Source organism: Entelurus aequoreus, linkage group LG04, assembly GCF_033978785.1.
Source record: "Entelurus aequoreus isolate RoL-2023_Sb linkage group LG04, RoL_Eaeq_v1.1, whole genome shotgun sequence".
NCBI lineage: Eukaryota > Metazoa > Chordata > Actinopteri > Syngnathiformes > Syngnathidae > Entelurus > Entelurus aequoreus.
The window spans coordinates 54,597,190-54,619,558 of record NC_084734.1 but is presented as its reverse complement, the minus strand read 5'-3'; the positions used below and the strand labels follow the sequence as shown (position 1 = coordinate 54,619,558).

The 22,369-nt window shown below is 39.6% G+C and overlaps 1 protein-coding gene across 1 annotated transcript in view; it reads right to left on the bottom strand.

The window, feature by feature from the left end:
* The window catches only part of LOC133647913 (piggyBac transposable element-derived protein 4-like), a 31,714-nt gene extending 17,638 nt beyond the window's left edge, over positions 1-14,076 (bottom strand). The window contains exon 1 of the mRNA XM_062043670.1: positions 14,029-14,076. The gene's annotated coding sequence lies outside the window, so the exon portion shown is untranslated. The remainder of the gene's footprint in view (positions 1-14,028) is intronic.
* Between the last annotated feature and the right edge of the window lie 8,293 nt (positions 14,077-22,369).

Sequence of the window (22,369 nt, the reverse complement as noted above, 5' to 3'; positions counted from 1 at the left end):
ACACCTGACATGTTAGCTACTTCTCTTTGTTTATAATGTCTATTTTCTATTTCCTGCTGGACCTACTCTCTATTTTATGCTGCTGCTGTCATATAGACTGTATATACTGTAATATTGTACATGGTCATTGGTTTATATTGTATATATGTTATAGACATAATATAATATATCTGTATATGAATTACTCTGTACACATATTATGTATATATTCGTATATATGTTAGATTTTTTTATAGCTATATTAGTCTATTTATACCTGCATTGTCCTTTCCATCATTGTAACTGAGCTACTTGTGGATCATTAAAGTTTGTCTAAGTCTAAGTCTAAGTCTACCCATGATTTCAGCCTTTCAAAGCTCCTCTTGGATCACAATTTTTTTGACCTCGGTATTTGTCAAATCCTGGTTACTGCCCTATATGCACGGCCATTATAGAACTACTGTGCCTGTCAGTCCATGCACTAAATTAGTTATTTATTGGGTTTTATGGGCGGAATAGAGGACCTCCCATTAGCTCTGTTGTAAGCGGACTGTTATTCAGTTTATTTACAAGTTAGAATGCATTAAAAATACACATCCATCGTCATGATTGTGAACGACAGACAAAAATCCCCAAAAATTGCAGTTCCCCTTTAATATATACTACTACATGAACACACACAAAAATATCGAAAACTGGTATCATAGGGCCCTCGTATCGATTCTCAGTTACCAGAAATTTGTACTGTATCGGTTGAAATGAGAACGGTACCCGTTAACAGACATATAACAGACATGACACAAAACTGTAGTCATTTCAAAAGGCAAATTTCTGGCTTTAAGAAACACTAAAGTAAATCATCCATCCATCTGTCCATCTATTTCTACCGCTTATCCCTCTCAGGGTCACGGGCTAAAATAAATCAAGAAAATGAATTAACAATTTCATTTTTAGATCAAGCAGAGTGAAAAAAACGGAATCACTCATTTCTATGGAACATAAGGAACAAAAAACACTCCAACGCACCACCAATACTTGCTGTGTCTGAGGCATGGACTTACGAGTGCCAAACAGTACCAAAGTTTCCCTTTAATGCAGGGTTCAAATTTAACCACGGCAACCGCGGCAAGTGCCGCGACCGCCCCTGTCACTTGCCGTAATGCCCTAAAATATTGACCAGCATCGACGGCAAGAAAATGCTGTGCCGCCCTTGACTTTTTACTTGTTGATGGACTAGGGATGTAACGGTAAACGGTATAATGATAAACCGCGATAAAATTCCCGACGGTTAGTAATACATGACCGAAAAACTGTCATTTATCAATGCATTTTTTGGCAACACTGTTTACTTCTTAAAAACGAAGTCAGGCGCATGCTCACTAGCGTCGTTTGGCTTGATAATCATGGCGGACAAACTACACAGACTTTGCTCGAGCTATTTCCCCTCGGAGTAAACGGAGCCAAGTGCTTGGTTTAACGTAATTTTCCCTCTCTTCTCGGCGTGAGAAGAGCGCACTGCTGTTTTTAGATGGTGACAGGTGTGGTCAATACTGGAGACAGAAGCACTTGTCCCACGCTAAAAGTATACAGCGAAGGAGAAAACTATTTGATGTTGCTTTTATTTTCTCAATACAGCGTCCATCAGCTGCTGTGACTGAGGGTTAATGACGTGAGGGAACATGCAGCAGGCGATGTGTCGTGAAGTTGTCACAACTTCTTTATAAAGTCTTTAGTTTGTTTACTGGGATCATCACGCATACTTTATTTGTATTGTATCAGTGTTCAAATAACATAAATAATATATAAAATGTTTTGTCATCTCATCGAACTGAACGCAGCCTGTGAAGATTGTGTATTCGACATGAGAGTTATCACTCCTGTTTTTTTTTGTTGGTCAAATTGTTGTACTAAACCATTAGGAGGCGTTGGAAAAGAACAAAGCTTGTTTATTTGACTTCATCTTCATTGGCCAAACTGCTTTGAGTTGTTTTATTGATATCAAAAAGTAAACACCATGTTTTTTTTTACATTACTTGTGTTTTTTTCATGTCACAAAAGTAGTACTTTAAAAACCATTCATGTGACACAGCATTTTGTTAATGTTTTATTTGTGTATAGTTAATTATTTTAAGAAATATTTCTGCCCAAACTCTAAATGGATCTGTCCCAGCATCTACATGTACATGTAAATGTACATAACTTAAAAAAAATAAATAGCAACAAAATACAGGCAACACTCAACACATTGATAGTCAAGCAACAACAAATTGGTAGAGGCGTTTTGTATAATGTTTTTTATCGTGCAGCTCTCTGATGGGTATACAGCATTTTAAAGAAATTTAAGATTCCTCGCAATTTTTTACATTGAATAGCTAAACTTTTCAAGCAGAGTTATCTTGCAGTTTTGAGACTGTAAACAAACTGCTTATTCTCCACATAATCAATTAACCTAATGAATGGCATGTCACGTTATTAGTGCAAAAGCGTTCAGCTCTGCAATAACTAAAGGGTACACTTATAATCAATTATCCTTATGAAATGATTAACTTGGATTAAGAGCCATATTGAGATTGAGGAAGAGCACTATTCGATGTGAAAATAAAACCTCTATGATAACAGAAAACATTTTAGAAAAATATAAGGATAGGCTCCAGCACCCCTCGCGACCCCAAAAGGGACAAGCAGTAGAAAATGGATGGATGGATAATAAAAATACTAGGGATGATAATGTATTAACTACAAGTTCTTTTAAGGCATTAATTTTTTTAGCGCGCATGCGCCCTGACTAATTTTTGCCCTTGGTCCGTTCCGTAGCGTGGGGAAATGTCATGGCATTCAGTTACTGTTGCGCCACAAGTACGAAGTACATATCTGACATGTTAGAGCCATATGAACCATTTCAAGCTCTAAGAACCTCAGGGAGTGGTCTCCTGCTGGTAACCAGAGTCAGGACCAAACATTGTGAAACTGCGTTTAAATTTTATGCTCCTAAAATCTGGAATAGTCTTCATGAAGATGTGAAACAGGCCTCAATGTTGACAAAGTTCAAATCCAGCCTGAAACATTTCTTTAATTGTGCATTTAAAAACTGAACGTATCTTTTTTTGACATTTGATTGATTTAATTGATTGTATTTATGATGATTGTATTTTCTGATTTTTAGTTGAATTAGTTTTCCTTTTTTAAATGTTCTGTAAAGCACTTTAAATTGCCTTGTGTACAAATTGTGCTCTATTAATATAATACCTTGCCTTCCTTGTCTAGGTCCGCAGTTGCTCTGGATGCGATGGCAAAGGAACAGAGTTCATCTCTTCAGGTGTTGTTGACAGGGAAAGTTTGTTTTGTCTTCGGTGCACTGTCGTGGAGGGGAATCTTGAAGCAAAGACCTTGCCACGTTGCAGACAGGGAAATCAATCAAAATTAGAGTGGTTGTGTTTGAGCGGTAAAAAAAAAAAAGTAAACGTTTCACTCTGTTTGTCTATTTCTGGTAGTTATTCTGCAAATTGCGATCCATCCAAAATCACAAAAGTCTTTCTGTCCAGAGTTCTTCCCGCATCCTCCAATTATTTGTGGCAGCTTTGGGGTAACTTAACAGCTGCCAGCATCTTCCAATTTGCCGTTAAACCAGGGCAACACTTACTCCAATCAGCAAATGTCCTGTTATCATGATTCCGAATAGGTAGATATCTTCAACGTCCTTGACTGAAAGGGTCGCCAAGCACACGGCACTCCTCTTCTCCCAAGAGTCCATCGTGTGTCCAGCAACAATTGTTTCCGACAGGACCAGCAGGTTTCCCTGAACCCGAGATCTTGGCAATTTTGTTGAAAGGGGAGTTGATCAATTCCATTGTTTGGATTTTGGAGAGCAGTGCAAAAAGGGGCCACGAGAAAGTTAAACAAGACAGAGGCAAGCAGGGCAGACACAAGGAGGGGACGGAGAGTGACCGCCTTTGCCTAAAGCCAAGAGATAAGCAGCAGTTCATTCTTCGTGTATTCAAGTTAAAAAAGATAAGGTTGTGAATCCTCATTTGTCCAAAAATAGTCGTTTTTGTTGTCAATTATGAACTCTGCCATGTATAAAACACACTCGAGTTTGTTTCCGGAACTAGGAACACACATTTCTTGTCGAATGTTGAAAGTGCGCTGCTATAGAAACGGAAATAAATGCTCTGAGGAAATAAGTTCAGAAGTGCATAAAGTGACCAAAATACGATAAATATTGTACATATTACATATTGTTATTAACTTGCCTGTAACTACATTATATACAGTCGTGATCAAAAGTTTCCAACTGTAAAAGGGTGGAGTGCCATCTCCGGGTTGCGGAGGAGACCCTGCCCCGAGTGGAGGAGTTCAAGTACCTCGGAGTCTTGTTCACGAGTGAGGGAAGAGTGGATCGTGAGATCGACAGGCGGATCGGTGCGGCGTCTTCAGTAATGCGAACGCTGTATCGATCCGTTGTGGTGAAGAAGGAGCTGAGCCGGAAGGCAAAGCTCTCAATTTACCGGTCGATCTACATTCCCATTCTCACCCATGGTCATGAGCTTTGGGTTATGTCCGAAAGGACAAGATCACGGGTACAAACGGCCGAAATGAGTTTCCTCCGCCGGGTGGCGGGGCTCTCCCTTAGAGATAGGGTGAGAAGCTCTGCCATCCGGGGGGGGGAGCTCAAAGTAAAGCCGCTGCTCCTCCACATCGAGAGGAGCCAGATGAGGTGGTTCGGGCATCTGGTCAGGATGCCACCCGAACGCCTCCCTAGGGAGGTGTTCAGGGCACGTCCGACCGGTAGGAGGCCACGGGGAAGACCCAGGACACGTTGGGAAGACTATGTCTCCCGGCTGGCCTTGGAACGCCTCGGGATCCCCCGGAAAGAGCTGGACGCAGTGGCTGGGGAGAGGGAAGTCTGGGCTTCCCTGCTTAGGCTGCTGCCCCGCGACCCGACCTTGGATAAGTGGAAGAAGATGTATGGATGGATGGATCAAAAGTTTACATACACTTGTAAAGAACATAATATCACGGCTGTCTTGAGTTTACAATAATTTCTACAACTCTCATTTTTTGGTTATAGAGTGATTGGAGCACAGACTTGGTGGTCACAAAAAACATTCATGAAGTTTGGTTCTTTTATGAGTTTATCACGGGTCTACTGAAAATGTGACCAAATCTGCTTGGTCAAAAGTATACAGTACATACAGCAATGTTAATATTTGGTTACATGTTAAAGTTAAAGGCCTACTGAAATGATTTTTTTTTATTTAAACGGGGATAGCAGATCCATTCTATGTGTCATACTTGATCATTTTGCGATATTGCCATATTTTTGCTGAAAGTATTTAGTATAGAACAACGACGATAAAGTTCGCAACTTTTGGTCTCTGATAAAAAAAAAGCCTTGCCCCTACCGGAAGTAGCGTGATGACACCGGAGGAAGGGCTGCTCACATCTGCACATTGTTTACACCAGCAGCGAGAGAGATTCGGACCGAGAAAGCGACGAGCGAGGATGAAAGATTCGTGGATGAGGAATGTGAAAGTGAAGGACTAGCGTGCAGTGCAGAACGTATCTTTTTTCGCTCTGACCGTAACTTAGGTAAAAGGGCTCATTGGATTCCACACTCTCTCCTTTTTCTATTGTGGATCACGGATTTGTATTTTAAACCACCTCGGATACTATATCCTCTTGAAAATGAGAGTCGATAACGCGTAATGGACATTCACAGTGACTTTTATCTCCACGACAATACATCGGCGAAACACTTTAGCTACGGAGCTAACGTGATAGCATGGGGCTCAAATGCAGATATGAACAAAATAAATAAACCCCTGACTGGAAGGATAGACAGAAAATAAACAATACTATTAAACGCTGGACATGTAAATACACGGTTAATGCTTTCCAGCTTGGCGAAGATTAACAATGCTGTTGCTAACGACGCCATTGAAGCTAACTTAGCAACGGGACCTCACAGAGCTATGATAAAAACATTAGCGCTCCACCTATGCCAGCCAGCCCTCATCTGCTCATCAACACCCGTGCTCACCTGCGTTCCAGCGATCGACGGAAGGACGAAAGACTTCACCCGATCATCCGTGCGGTCGGCGGCTAGCGTCGGCTAGCACGTCTGCTATCCAAGTAAGTCCTGCTGGTTGTGTTGCTACAGCCAGCCGGTAATACACAGATCCCACCTACAACTTTCTTCTTTGCAGTCTCCATTGTTCATTAAACAAATTGCAAAAGATTCACCAACACAGATGTCCAGAATACTGTGGAATTTTGAGATGAAAACAGAGCTTTTTGTATTGGATTCAATGGGCTCCGAATACTTCCGCTTCAACTGTTGACGTCACGCACAAACGTCATCATATCGAAACGTTTTCAGCCGGAAGTTTTCCAGGAAATTTAAAATTGTACTTTATAAGTTAACCCGGCCGTATTGGCATGTGTTGCAATGTTAAGATTTCATCATTGATATATAAACTATCAGACTGCGTGGTTGGTAGTAGTGGGTTTCAGTAGGCCTTTAAAGTTAAAGTACCAATGATAGTCACACACACACTAGGTGTGGTGAAATGTGTCCTCTGCATTTGACCCACCTCCTTGTTCACCCCCTGGGAAGTGAGGGGAGCAGTGGGCAGCAGCGGTGCCGTTCCCGGGAATCATTTTTTGTGATTTAACCCCCAATTCCAACCCTTGATGCTGAGTGCCAAGCAGGGAGGTAATGGGTCCCATTTTTATAGTCTTTGGTATGACTCGGCCAGGGTTTGAACTAATGACCTACCGATCTCAGGGCGGACACTCTAACCACTAAGCCACTGAGTAGGTCCCCTGGCAAGTTTCACTGCAATAAGGCGCTTTTGGTAGCCATCCACAAGCTTCTGGCAAACTTCTGGTTAAATTTTTGTCCAATCCTCTTGACAAAATTGGTGAAGTTCAGCTAAATTTGTTGGTTTTCTGACATGGACTTGTTTCTTCAGCATTGTCCACACGTCAGGATTTTGGGAAGGTAACCTAAAACCTTAATTCGAGCCTCATTTAGCCATTCCTTTACCACTTTTGACATGTGTTTGTGGTCATTGACCTGTTGGAGCACCCAACTGCACCCAAGACCCAACCTCCGGGCTGATGATTTCAAGTTGTCCTGAAGAATTTTGAGGTAAATCTCCCTTTGTCCCATTTAATCTCTGTAAAGCACTAGTTCCATTGGCAGCAAAACAGGCCCAGAGCATAAGACTATCACCACCATGCATGACGGTAGGTGTGGTGTTCCTGGGATTAAAGGCCTCATCTTTTCTCCTCCAAACATATTGCTGGGTATTGTGGCCAAACAGCTCAATTTTTGTTTCATCTGACCACAGAATGTTCCTCCAGAAGGTCTTATCTTTGTCCATGTGACATCAGATGAAACAAAAATTGAGCTGTTTGGCCACAATACCCAACATCATTGCTCACTGAATGCTCAGGGAGTTTGTGCTCAGACACAAACAATTTGGGGGAACATTGGTTATAATACCAAGTGTTGTATCTACAGATTATTATTAACATATAGCCAGGAAGAAGAAATTGTTGTAGTACACAAACACACATTCACATGACAAGCACTGCCTGGATTAATAAGGCCTTTTCACCTTTAATAAGTGTGATCTTTTTAATGGATTTAAATGATATGATATTTTTACACAACCTAGAAAAAAGGTGTCAAACCAAAGTCCACAATTAAAAAACACTGACGCGCAAAGGGGAGAACAGGGTTCTTAGTGAGGCGGACTTTGCCATTGCACCTTTTTTTCTTGGTGGTATGAAGATCCTTGAACATGAAGTTTTACTAATGCTTGTGAATGTCACTGAAATCCATGAAAAATATAACACTTTAAATTTGAAAAGGCTGTATCATTCCAGGCAGTGCTTGCATATGTTCGTGTGTCGCCATGGTGATGTAGTGTGTGTATAGACACTATAACAGCATTTTCCTCCTGGCTGGTTTTGATTAATAATCTGTTGATAAGACTGTTTACCTGTTATAACCACCCTGATGTTATTTGTGATGTTAAGAGTTCTGTTTAGTGTAAATGTTTGTGAAGCCGTGACACGTCTGAGGGGTCTTGCAAGGACAACAGTGTGTGTGTCAATGTGTGTGCACAAGTCATAGAGTGCCAGCTAACAGTTTAAAATTAAAGGGGCCCTGTCATGCAAAACCAACTTTTCTGCTCATTTGTATTTGGGTTCTCCATAACTCCTGAAAATTTGAAATCAAACCGTGGAGGCATTGCAGAGATATTTATAAAATAATCTTGCCTTTTCCTCCTACTTCCTCAAAACGATTTGATTGGAATTGTATTTTGAGTGTGACATCAGTGGATTATTCATATATCGTAGACATTTACTCAGGATGCTTTGCGCAAGTCAGCCTATATTAATTTTGTTTCATTCCGGCTGTGCCACAACATCATTTCCACGATGAAACCCAATGAAGGAAAATGCTCGGTTGTTGGTTGCTTTAACCAGTAGGGATGATGTTCGAAAACCGGTTCTCCCGATGCTTCGATAAGAAAAGAACCGATTCCATGGATTCAAATCCCTTTTTGAGAACCGGTTCCCGTTATCGAAGCCACTATACCGTATTTTCGCGATCATAGGGCGCACCGTATTAAAAGGCCCCGTGTCAGTTACGGGTGCTATTTCTGTATTTAACGCATAAATAAGGCGCAGCGTATTTTTGGGCGCAGGCATGGTTAAACATACGCTAGCTTAAAGGCCTACTGAAACCCACTACTACCGACCACGCAGTCTGATAGTTTATATATCAATGATGAAATCTTAACATTGCAACACATGCCAATACGGCCGGGTTAACATAAAGTGCAATTTTAAATTTCCCGCTAAACTTCCGGTTGAAAATGTCTATATATGATGACGTATGCGCGTGACGTCACTAGTTAAACGGAAATATTGGTACCCCATTGAATCCAATACAAAAAAGCTCTGTTTTCATCTCAAAATTCCACAGTACTCTGGACATCTGTGTTGGTGAATCTTTTGCAATTTGTTTAATGAACAATGAAGACTGCAAAGAAGAAAGTTGTAGGTGGGATCGGTGTATTAGCGGCTGGCTGTAGCAACACAACCAGGAGGACTTTGACTTGGATAGCAGACGCGCTATCCGACGCTAGCCGCCGACCGCACGGATGATCGGGTGAAGTCCTTCGTCCTTCCGTCGATCGCTGGAACGCAGGTGAGCACGGGTGTTGATGAGCAGATGAGGGCTGGCTGGCGTAGGTGGAGCCCTAATGTTTTTAGCATAGCTCTGTCTAGGTTCTGTAGCTAAGTTAGCTTCAATGGCGTCGTTAGCAACAGCATTGCTAAACTTCGCCAAGCTGGAAAGCATTAACCGTGTAGTTACATGTGCAGAGTTTGGTAGTATCAATCAATCAATCAATGTTTATTTATATAGCCCTAAATCACAAGTGTCTCAAAGGGCTGCACAAGCCACAACGACATACTCGGTACAGAGCCCACATACGGGCAAGGAAAAACTCACCCCAGTGGGACGTCAATGTGAATGACTATGAAAAACCTTGGAGAGGACCGCATATGTGGGTAACCCCCCCCCCTCTAGGGGAGGCCGAAAGCAATGGATGTCGAGTGGGTCTGACATAATATTGTGAAAGTCCAGTCCACAGCGGATCCAACACATCAGCGAAAGTCCAGTCCATAGTGGGGCCAGCAGGAAACCATCCCGAGCGGCGACGGGTCAGCAGCGTAGAGATGTCCCCAACCGATGCACAGGCTAGCGGTCCACCCGGGGTCCCGACTCTGGACAACCAGCACTTCATCCGTGGCCACCGGACCTGTGCAACTCCCCCTCCATAAGGGAGAGGGGAGCAGAGGAGAAAAGAAAAGAAAAGAAACGACAGATCAACTGGTCTAAAAAGGGAGTCTATTTAAAGGCTAGAGTGTACAAATGAGTTTTAAGATGGGACTTAAATGCTTCTACTGAGGTAGCATCTCTAACTTTTACCGGGATGGCATTCCATAGTATTGGAGCCCGAATAGAAAACGCTCTGTAGCCCGCAGACTTTTTTTGGGCTCTGGGAATCACTAATAAGCCTGAGTTCTTTAAACGCAGATTTCTTGCCGGGACATATGGTACAATACAATCGGCAAGATAGGCAGGAGCTAGACCGTGTAGTATTTTATACGTAAGTAGTAAAACTTTAAAGTCACATCTTAGGTGCACAGGAAGCCAGTGCAAGTGAGCCAGTATAGGCGTAATATGATCAAACTTTCTTGTTTTTGTCAAAAGTCTAGCAGCCGCATTTTGTACCAACTGTAATCTTTTAATGCTAGTATTAGTATTATATTAGTATTATATATATATTACATAGTATATATTATATATATATATCGTAAATGAGGACAGTTAGCATGGGGTAAATGTAAATGTCCTCATTTACTATGTATATATAATATGTAGTATATATTATATATATTATATAGTATTATATATATATATATTAATATTATGTAGTATTGTTGATCTTCTGTCTATCCTTCCAGTCAGGGATTTATTTATTTTGTTTTTATCTGCATTTGAGCCCGATGCTATCACGTTAGCTCAGTAGCTAAAGAGCTTCGCCGATGTATTGTCGTGGAGATAAAAGTCACTGTGAATGTTTTTGATTGATTGATTGATTGAGACTTTTATTAGTAGGTTGCACAGTGAAGTACATATTCCGTACAATTGACCACTAAATGGTAACACCCGAATAAGTTTTTCAACTTGTTTAAGTCGGGGTCCACTTAAATTGATTCATGATACTGATATATACTATCATATATACTATCATCATAATACAGTCATCACACAAGATAATCACATTGAATTATTTACATTATTTACAATCAGGGGTGTGGAGGGGGTGGGGGTTAGGATATGGACAGCAAGTAGTGGACATATAGAGAGAGAGAGAGAAAGAGAGAGAGAGAGAGAGAGAGAGAGAGAGAGAGAGAGAGAGAGAGAGAGAGAGAGAGAGAGAGAGAGAGAGAGAGAGAGAGATCAGAAGGCATAAGAAAAAGTATCTGCATTTGATTGTTTACATTTGATTATTGTCCATTTCGCGTTCTCGACTCTCATTTTCAAGAGGATGTAGTATCCGAGGTGGTTTAAAATACAAATCCGTGATCCACAATAGAAAAAGGAGAAAGTGTGGAATCCAATGAACCCTTGTACCTAAGTTACGGCCGGAGCGAAAAAAGATACGTCCTGCACTGCACTGTAGTCCTTCACTCTCACTTTCTTCATCCACAAATCTTCCATCCTCGCTCAAATTAATGGGGTAATCGTCGCTTTCTCGGTCCGAATCTCTCTCGCTGCATTGTAAACAATGGGAAAATGTGAGGAGTCCTTCCTCCGGTGACGTCACGCTACTTCCGGTATAGGCAAGGCTTTTTTTTATCAGCGACCAAAAGTTGCGACCTTTATCGTCGTTGTTCTCTACTAAATCCTTTCAGCAAAAATATGGAAATATCGCGAAATGATCAAGTATTACACATAAAATGGATCTGCTATCCCCGTTTAAATAAAAAAAAATCATTACAGTAGGCCTTTAAAACATACGCTAGCATGCATGGACGCTGTTTTAAAAAGGCAGCAGGAGCAAAGCTGAGTTCGGTTGTACTTTATTGAAGTATTTATCAAAGTACTCACATTATTTTTTGATCAATCCTCATCCACAAATCCATCACAGTCCTCATCTTCTGTGTCCGAAATGAACAGCTGCGCAAGTTTTCCATCCAACACGCCATATTTCCTCTCCTCATTTTCAAAGTCAGTCTCGTTGTCCATTAGCATAGCAAGCTAGCACAACAGTAAAAGCCGACTTCTCTTGCCCCGTTGTGCGTATCGATTCGTTACCGTGCTGGTCCCCTATTCTCCACAGTGTGCTTCACCGGGATGTCGAAAGTGAGCGGCACCTCGTCCATGTTGGTGATGTGTTTGTCGGCATTTTTTTTATTCACAACGCACATAGCAGCACTGTATGCTCACTGGGGGCGTGCCTTTAGCGTCCTCTGATGAGGTGGCGACTTGTCCAGGGTGTACCCCGCCTTCCGCCCATGTGCAGCCCCCACAATCCCGAAAGGGACAAGCGGTAGAAAATGGATGGATGGATGGACTTGAATTTTTAACTAAGTATTAGTGATGTTGTTAATAGAAACGCTAACATAGACAAACTATTTATAGAGGCGCTGTGAACACGAGTATGCATGCCAAGGTTGACATGATCAGCCGCTTCCTCGCTTTAGTGTACGTCAATCATGCCTCTCACCCGATTGTAGAAGGACGTGGACATATTATGACAAGTTGGTACACTTTGACAGCCAATTTAGACCCGGAAATGGCGAGAAAGACATGAAAAGACACTTGGTTTCATCCCCCTTTTCTTTGCGGCGATTATGAGTCATTATCATCTAAATGGGAATATATGAACATCCTAGCAGTCGGCATCTTAATGACAGCAGATCCTGTGCAGTAAGTGATGTTTTACAAAGGTTGCCATGTGTTTTGGAAATTAAAGCGCTGCATATGCTTAAAATGATAAAATACGTAAATATCAAATGTTATTATAAATGTGCCTGTTAGTACATTACATTTATACTTGCATCATGTATATAAAACCTTAATTGAGGTGTTTGGATAATTTTTTTAAATGATTTATAAGCAGAATAGAGCGGCTCCCATAAGCTCCATTGTAAGCGGATGTTTGATCGCATATATTTAGAATGCATAAAAAAAATACATCCATCGTCATGTTTTTCAAAATTATTATGAACGATAGGCAAAAGTCCAAAAAAAGTACAGTTCCCCTTTTGTGACAAAAAAAAATCAATGGGATCAATTATAAACGCTACATTATATATACATTTTCTTTAAATAGTCACATAGTTCAATGAAATTGATGCATTGAAAGTCCGTTGTGTCCAAACACCCAAACACGGCTGATATAAGCGCAGCCCAGGCACTCATGAGACAACAATGTGCATTTTAAATTGCTGCAAAGCCAGAATCCGTGCATTTCGTGCTGCTTTTTTCACTCAAGCATGGAGAATAGGGTCCTAAATGGCTGACTGAATGACTGTGAGTCGGTTTGAATTAATTTGAACAATTTCATTGGTCCACTGCGACCCATTAGACAGTTTCATTGGTCTGATGTGACAAGGCTGGATTTATTGGCACCATGAGAAACCTTAATAAATCCATTAATTAAATTTAGCATTTTATAAAGCGCAAGATTCAAAGTGTGGGAAAAAGTACCAGCTAGAGTCCCATAATTATGGTAGTTGACTTAGCTGTCAATCTGTGAGTTGTGACTGTTTTTGTAAAAGTAAATTGTTTCGCCTTTTGGTAATGTTTTCTTATATTGTCAATTATGTGCTATTTAATTATTTTTGTTTCTGTAATTGTAATTTGTTTCATGAAATGCAAAATGGTTTTGCACTTCTAGGCCAGTGGTCAGAAGAGTCCTTTTTCACTTTTGTTTTTTAAAAATTTTGTATGTTATAGTCCTAGGAAAGGGGACCTTTGAAAGAAGATGGCCGGACTCTACGTCGCAATGATGGCAGCTTCATCCAGAATAAATTTATTTTCTTTTTACGAAAAAAAGTCCCCGCATTTACATTATGCAAGCAAGAATATTAAACTTAAATCACACATGTCAATTTACAATAACAGTCAAATAAAATATGGTTTCTATTTATTTTAGAATAACTGCAACCCTCAAATAAATTGTAATCGTATCGCATCATATAATAAAAATATATACAAGTAAATATAAATGCACTTCAACCCTCAAAAAACATATGAATGTGTTCTACTTGCATCACCACCGTCGTCATTAATTCCACCGGCGGCCACGAACACAAGAGTTTATTAGCATGCTGCTACTTAGCATGCTACTTAGCACTCGACCTAGCACTTAACTTCACTTGAAATGCGCCTAACATGTTCCAAATACATATACCGGGAGCAACACTAGAACCAACAAGTCAACATACCTAGGAAATTGGAGCTTTGAATGAAAATGGCTGGACACAATGTTGTAGTGATGGCAGCTTCATCCACAATGATGCAACATAGCCAACAGCTCCCCCTCCAGTCTTGTAGACATAACTAATCAATCTATGAGCAATCGTTCTAGCACAGACACCTGATTAAATAGTTACAGAAATGCAGCTGAGATAGACTCCAGCAACACCGCGACCCCGAAAGGGACAAGCGGTAGAAAATGGATGGATGTATGTATGTATGTATGATTTGGGCAATTGTAACATAGTTTACCCTTTTTTTAATATTTGCAATCATTTTACAATTTGAATACAACTCTCATTAATTGCTAGTTGTGAATGGAACTGAGCCTCTGAAAGTTTGCCTATTTTCGCTTTTTGCACATAAAATAAACACTTTTTAAACACACTGTTTTCTAATAAAAATCTATCTATCACAAGTACGCCTGCAAAAAGAGCCACACACTTATGTCTCCTGAGATATTAGAAGGATGAGGAGCAGGTGAAACTGGATTAATGTCAGTTGTAAACACGCCAAATCTTTGCCAACTAGTAAAGAGGTAAAAGTAATGTTAAATGTTCATTCATATATTTAATTTGTCATTTGTATGTATTTCACATGGATTTCTGCCTGTAAAAAAATAATTATGTATAATTTTGTCCGTCAGGAATGAAGTAATTGGATTTACATTACTTCTTTGGAAATATCTTTCATACGTCTAACTGGCTTTCACACAGTGACTTGCATGCAATAAAGACTTTATTCACTGTTCAAGAGTAATAGTCTCGCTCTAACACCTGAGTAAGGTTCACTGGGTTTGTGCATTGCAGGTACATCAACCTCATTGACACAGAATTATGTTAATTAGCACTTTTAAAACTGTAATTTGGCGATGCTGAACCAACCACAAGTCACCTTATTGGTCTTACCTACAAAAATGTAAATATAAACCTAAAATATAAACTCGTTTTTTTTAGGCAAATGCAATTTGTAAGGCATTTTGACAATCTATATTTTCCTATTACATAATTTTGGCCAGCTTATTAAAAAGAGTTGTATTTCTTTATCCATCTATATATATATTTATCTTATTTGACCATCAATCCTGTTTTTTTAAACAGATTTATACAATAATTTTGTAGAAGCAACAATTTTACCTGAATAAAGTCACACCCATTAACCTTTCACAATACCTTATCAACGTCATTATGATCTTTCTTCATGCAACACAACTTCCTGCATCTCCATCTGTACCTGTATACTCAAATCGACTTCGGACAAGCGGAGGAAGATGGATGGATGGATGGATGGTTTACACTCCCCCTCCTTTTCCACCACATCAAAGTGGAAACCAGATGTGTACTCAAACATTTGCCAGACAGTCAGACACTTCCACGAGGAGGTGTCCCTGAGCTGGCAATCAGGGTTTACCATCAGAAGTTTCTTTCACCATTTGCTTTTTCCTCCACTTGCTGCTTCTGTAACTTAACTTTTAAAGACTTTGAGAAGTCCGGTACATAAGGCTTTTTCCAAATTTTACTTTTCAGCTTTCTGACACATCGTCTTTGCTGTACTACAGTATATTTATATGGCAGATAATACTACGACATCTCAATACACCAGGATATCCCCAAAAGGTAATTTCGGTTGTTCAACTCTAAAATTAAACCATTTTATTAAGTAGTTCCATTCAAAAAGTCAAACTATTTTACTCTACAGTACAACTAGACCCCAATTAGTGTGAAATAATGTTGTCCCGAAACCAATATTTTGGTGCCGGTACCAAAATTATTTCGATACTTTTCGGTACTTTTCTAAATAAAGTGAACCATAATTTTTTTAATTATTGCCTTTATTTGAACAAAAAAATCTTACAGTACATTAAACATATGTTTCTTATTGCAAGTTTGTTCTTAAATAAAATAGTGAACATACAAGACAACTTGTCTTTTAGTAGTAAGTAAGCAAACAAAGGCTCCTAATTTAGCTGCTGACATATGCAGTAACATATTGTGTCATTTTCCATTCTATTATTTTGTCAACATTATTAAGAACAAGTGGTAGAAAATGAATTATTAATCTACTTGTTCATTTACTGTTAATATATACTTACTTTCTCTTTTAACATGTTCTATCGACAATTCTGTTAAAATTTAATAATCACTTAATCTTCTGTTTGATACTTTACATTAGTTTTGGATGATACCACAAATTTGGGTATCAATCTGATACCAAGTAGTTACAGGATCATACATTGGTCATATTCAAAGTCCTCATGTGTCCAGGGACATATGTCCTGAGTTTATAAACATAATATAAATTAAAAAAAAACAAAAGATGTTGTGATGCCAAAAAATATCAACGTAATCATAGTAGTATCGACTAGATACGCTACTGTACTTGGTATCATTACAGTGGATGTCAGGTGTAGATCCACCCATGACGTTTGTTTACATTGTAACTGGTGAATCCAGTGGGATGTTTTTGTGGCTATTGTTAATACAAACAGCTAGTGCAGACTCAACTTTTTATAACAACTTATTACACCTTGTCACGACGCACTTTGCCTGCTTGTTGAAGTAGACGGTAGCTGTCGCATGGATGTTCTTTACATCTTTATGGATGTAGCAAACAGGGGACTCATTCAAGCCTCCACAAATGTCTTCACCTTTTCCTGGATGGTAAGCATGCATCTTCCTCTGGTGGTTGTTTTTTTCTCCAGAAGGCGTAAAGTACGCAGCACGTTTTGGAGCCGACGTGCACGTAACCCATGAGAGAAACAAGAAGGCAGGACTGGATCCTGCCTAGCAAAGTGCTCTATTACAAAAAAAATGTAATCCGTGATATGGTGATGCCGCAATATTTGAAGCATGATGTTGCGAGGGACGACTGTATTAACAGTCAGGGAGGGGAGAATAAAATTACTGTCTGAGGAACTAAGATATTCAATTGTGCAAATTGCAACGCCAAGCTGTGGTCTCTATTAACAAAATAATCTAAGACAGTGTTTTTCAACCATTGTGCCACGGCACGTGAGATATTGTCTGGTGTGCCGTGGAAAATTTTGCCACTTCACCTAATTGGTCCAAAAAATATTTTTTGCAAATCAATAACTATAATCTGCAAATAAGGTGCCGTTGTCGAGTGTCTGTGCTGTATAGAGCTTGGCAGGTTAACCATGTAATACTCCATATCAGTAGATGGCAGCTGGTAGTTCATTGATTTGTAGAAGTCGGAATGCGTCCAGGATGGTTTGTTGTGATCCCAAAATGCAGAGCACAGAGGGAGACGGCGTGCAGGTAAAATGGTAAGCAATGATTAAACCAAAAATGAACAAAAGGGAAAGGAAAAGGCACTGAAGCTTAGGGATGGCTACGCAAAACAAAAGTAAAACTGAACTTGCTACAAAGTAAACAAAAACAGAATGCTGGACAACAGCAAAGACTTACAACATGTGGAGCAGAGATGGTGTCCACAAAGTAAATCCGTACATGACATGACAGTCAACAATGTCCACACGAAGAATGATAGCGTACGCACAACTTAAATAGTCTCGATTGCTAACACAAAGCAGGTCAGGCAATAGCACTCAAAGGAAGGCGTGTAGCTGCTACAGGAGAACACCAACAAAACAGGAAGGAAGGGTCGCCAAAATAACAGGGCAAGACAGGAACTAAAGCACTACACACAGGAAAACAACAACAAACTCAAAATAAGGCACGACAAACTGGTGGAGTTTCATTTTTTAACCTTTTCTGCTGGTGGTGTGCCTTCGTATTTTCTTCATTAAAAAATGTGCCTTGGCTCAAAAAATGTGGAAAAACACTGATGTAAGACACACGTGTCTAAAACACAAAGTAATGTCACATAATCGGACTTGCAACACCCATTTCGCCTTTACCATTTAAAACACTCTAAAACCTTTTCAAATCAAAACAGAAGGAGATAAACATATTTAAACGGTCAATTACAAATAATGACACTTAAGAATCCTGAACAATATCTAATGTTTCTTCTGTCAGGAAAGTGTATTGTGTGTCTATTAATTGTATTTACTTTTTACATAAACTTTGGTTAAAAAGATTTTAGTATCTATGTACCGGTAAGTATCTTTTGAGGACATTCAACGAACCGTGACAATAATGATAATTGAACATTTTGGTCACAATATCGTAGTTTACACACATAATATATTCCATCCATCCATCCGTTTTGTACCGCTTGTCCCTTACGGGGTTGTCGTATTCATCTTAAAAATATAAAATTACATGCTTATCTTCAACCAGTTAATAAGATCAGCTGCAACCTAGCCCTTTGATCTTAGCAACATTACAATGTGGGGATGTAAACAATGAATCATGTCCTCCTTTCTGTGTAGGACAACTAAATCACAAGGTTTTATTCTGCAGAATGCAGTTTGGACTCCAAAGCCGCAGGCTAACCTACCCAGTGATGATTTAGTCATACTCAAAACTGGCTTGTTGCTGATTCACCGGTCATTGCGGAGAAGTGAGACTTTGACATTTCCTGCAGAGGCGAGAGCAATTTCTATATTCCCTCAGTTTGAACTTTGCCTACATTTGCCTCTTTTCCATGCTGTGACTTTGAAAAACTTGTCTGGAAGTTACAGAAAGGAGCTGGGTTTTGAAGCTGTTTCTTTCGTTATAATGAATTTTTTTTTTTTTTTTTTTTTTTGTAACATATTCTTTAATGTTTTTGTCTAGTATAAACATTTTCCAATTTTCCTTACTCTCCTTTATCTAGACATGGATTTTTTTTTATGCTTTAATGAACCTCAAATTCTTCTTGTTTCTGCCTTGTGCCCTCACATACCCACTCTTTAGCCAACCCCTGCCCCCTCTCTTATCTGTACTCTGCACACTCTGGCTCATCTTTTCTTGCACTTTTTTTACTCACCCTTTAACCCACACGTCTGTCTCTTGCAGAGCTCACGATCTAACGCAACTATTTAGCCAGCCTTCTGCCTGCACCCAATTAATTTCCTGAAATCTCATTCAGGCTGGCATTCTGTTGCCGTAACCCTGTTTGATACTCTTTGCTGGGGGGCACTGCAATTATTACATTCAGGGTCGAATATGTCTCCTGCCGTGACAATCTTCTTCTGTGGTACTGAGTACGATAAATATTACTTAGGTCAGACCTCATTTGAACTTGGGTTCTAAGGTGTCAAAGTTCATTTGGAGAAAACTGAGGGCCGTGACTTTTCTTGCGGGGACCATGAGCTCATCTGACGTCTGGCTGGAGAGATAACACAGCGAAAGATAATAAATGAGGGTAAGACTTGAAATGAAACATGTAAGAGAAATATAAACAAATCACAGCAACAATATTCATGTATTTATTTCCTACTGTTTATTCTAAGTCACAGATGATATCAAAGTAAATGTACTTCGATTTTATATCTGAGCTGTTTTTCTGCCTTACCACTTAGATCTAAGAACTACTTTTGTTAATTCCACCTTCAAACTTAGTAGAAAAAGATGAATGTTGGCTGAAACTTGCCATCCATCCATCCATTTTCTACCGCTTGTCCCTTTTGGGGTCGCGGGGGGTGCTGGAGCCTATCTCAGCTGCATCCAGGCGGAAGGCGGGGTACACCCAGGACAAGTCGCCACCTCCTCGCAGGGCCAACACAGATAGACAGACAACATTCACACTCACATTCACACACTAGGGACAATTTAGTGTTGCCAATCAACCTATCCACTTGCAATAATGAAAATTAATCACTGAAAAAAAAACCATTCTTTAGTTATTCTATTCGTTAGTATTTATAATTGTATTTTTATTACGTGCTGCATTAAAGGCCCAGTGCATTGAGTTTGTTTCGAATTTCAGACAAGTTCCGACCACTTTGGATTCTAAGAGTCACAGCTCAGTTGAGTCAGTTTTCACATTGACTTTTCTGTGTTTTGATAATCTGCATTCGTATGTTTGTGCTGCCCGTGCTTTAAGAACATATTGACTGATTATTGACTTCAGGGAGCGGCTCCACACGGTGTATAGGGAATCAGTTGGCTGCTTAGCCTCCTCTGTGGCAGCAATTTCTTCCAGTCGGCGGGCTGACGATTGAAAATAGAAATTGATGTTTAAAAATGTGGACGGTTCCCATCAATGCACGATTCCAAACCCTACATTACATGTGACTGCCCCTTCCAGACCTGTGACCCACTAAGCCATTGGTAGATATAATATGATAATATTAAAGTACCATATTTTTACGACCAGAGGCGGATGCGTAAACACAGCATGATAATCCCAGTATGTTGAAGCACAGGACGTCTGACATAATGCTCCGACAATCCATCAAGCAGATTTGACAGATTTTTGAGCGCCGTGTGTAAAGTTTTTAGGCGGTGTTGATGATCCTCTGTAGTGCCTTTTTGTGTGCCACTGTGCAGCTGGCAAACCACACAAAGATACAATACGTCAGCACACTCTCAATGGAGCAGCGGTAGAAGACGGTCAGCAGCTCGTTCATCCTCCTGAGGATCCTCAGGAAGTAGAGCCACTGTTAGGCCCTCTTCACGACCGCCGAGATGTTGGAGCTCCATATGAGTTCTGCATCCATGTGCACGCCCAGGAACTTAAAGCTTAGCACCCCATCCACTAGGGCTGCGAATCTTTGGGTGTCCCACGATTCGATTCAATATCGATTCTTGGGGTCACGATTCGATTCTAGATCGATTTTTTTCGATTCAACGCGATGCTCGATTCAAAAACGATATTTTCCAGATTCAAAAGGATTCTCTATTCATTCAATACATAGGATTTCAGCAGGATCTACCCCAGTCTGCTGACATGCAAGCAGAGTAGTAGATTTTTGTAAAAAGCTTTTATAATTGTAAAGGACAATGTTTTATCAACTGATTGCAATAATGTAAATTTGTTTTAACTATTAAATGAACCAAAAATATGACTTATTTTATCTTTGTGAAAATATTGGACACAGTGTGTTGTCAAGCTTATGAGATGCGATGCAAGTGTAAGCCACTGTGACACTATTCTTTTTATTTTTATAAATGTCTAATGATAATGTCAATGAGGGATTTTTAATCACTGCTATGTTGAAATTGTAACTAATATTGATACTGTTGTTGATAATATTCATTTTTGTTTCACTACTTTTGGTTTGTTCTGTGTCGTGTTTGTGTCTCCTCTCAATTGCTCTGTTTATTGCAGTTCTGAGTGTTGCTGGGTCGGGTCTGGTTTTGGAATTGGATTGCATTGTTATGGTATTGCTGTGTATTGTTTTGTTGGATTGACTAATTAAAAAAATAAAAATAAAAAAATCGATGTTTTAAAAATGAGAATCGATTCTGAATCGCACAACGTGAGAATCACGATTCGAATTCGAATACATTTTTTCCCACACCCCTACCATCCATATTAACCCCCATTAATATGGACGGGCTGCAAATTCAGTTTTCCTTCTCCCGAAGTTAACAATCACCGTCTTTGTCTCAGAGATGTTGAGGTCCAGGTTATTATCATATTATATTTATTATTATGATATGTGTTGTGTTTTACTTTTGTAGCTGTACAGTATGTAGAAATTACGCTTATAAAGTGGAATATTGTTGAATTTGCTCTGTGCACGTTTTATGTCCTTTGTGTTCTTTGATTTGTCCCTCTTGTTTCATACCAAGACAACGGCGTGAATGGTTGCCACCGCACTGCGCCCTCTCGTCATTGTTGTATTTTCCCTTATTTCTAGGCACTGTACAAAAAAATTAAATAAACAGCAAAAATTTGGAAAACAGCAAAAAGCACAATGAAAAAAAAAAAAAATATATATATATATACACTACCGTTCAAAAGTTTGATGTCACCCAAACAATTTTGTAGAATAGCCTTAATTTCTAAGAACAAGAATAGACTGTCGAGTTTCAGATGAAAGTTCTCTTTTTCTGGCCATTTTGAGCGTTTAATTGACCCCACAAATGTGATGCTCCAGAAACTCAATCTGCTCAAAGGAAGGTCAGTTTTGTAGCTTCTGTAATGAGCTAAACTGTTTTCAGATGATTGCACAAGGGTTTTCTAATCATCAATTAGCCTTCTGAGCCAATGAGCAAACACATTGTACCATTAGAACACTGGAAAGATAGTTGCTGGAAATGGGCCTCTATACACCTATGTAGCTATTGCACCAAAAACCAGACATTTGCAGCTAGAATAGTCATTTACTACATTAGCAATGTATAGAGTGTATTTCTTTAAAGTTAAGACTAGTTTAAAGTTATCTTCATTGAAAATAAGGACATTTCAATGTGACCCCAAACTTTTGAACGGTAGTGTATATATATATAT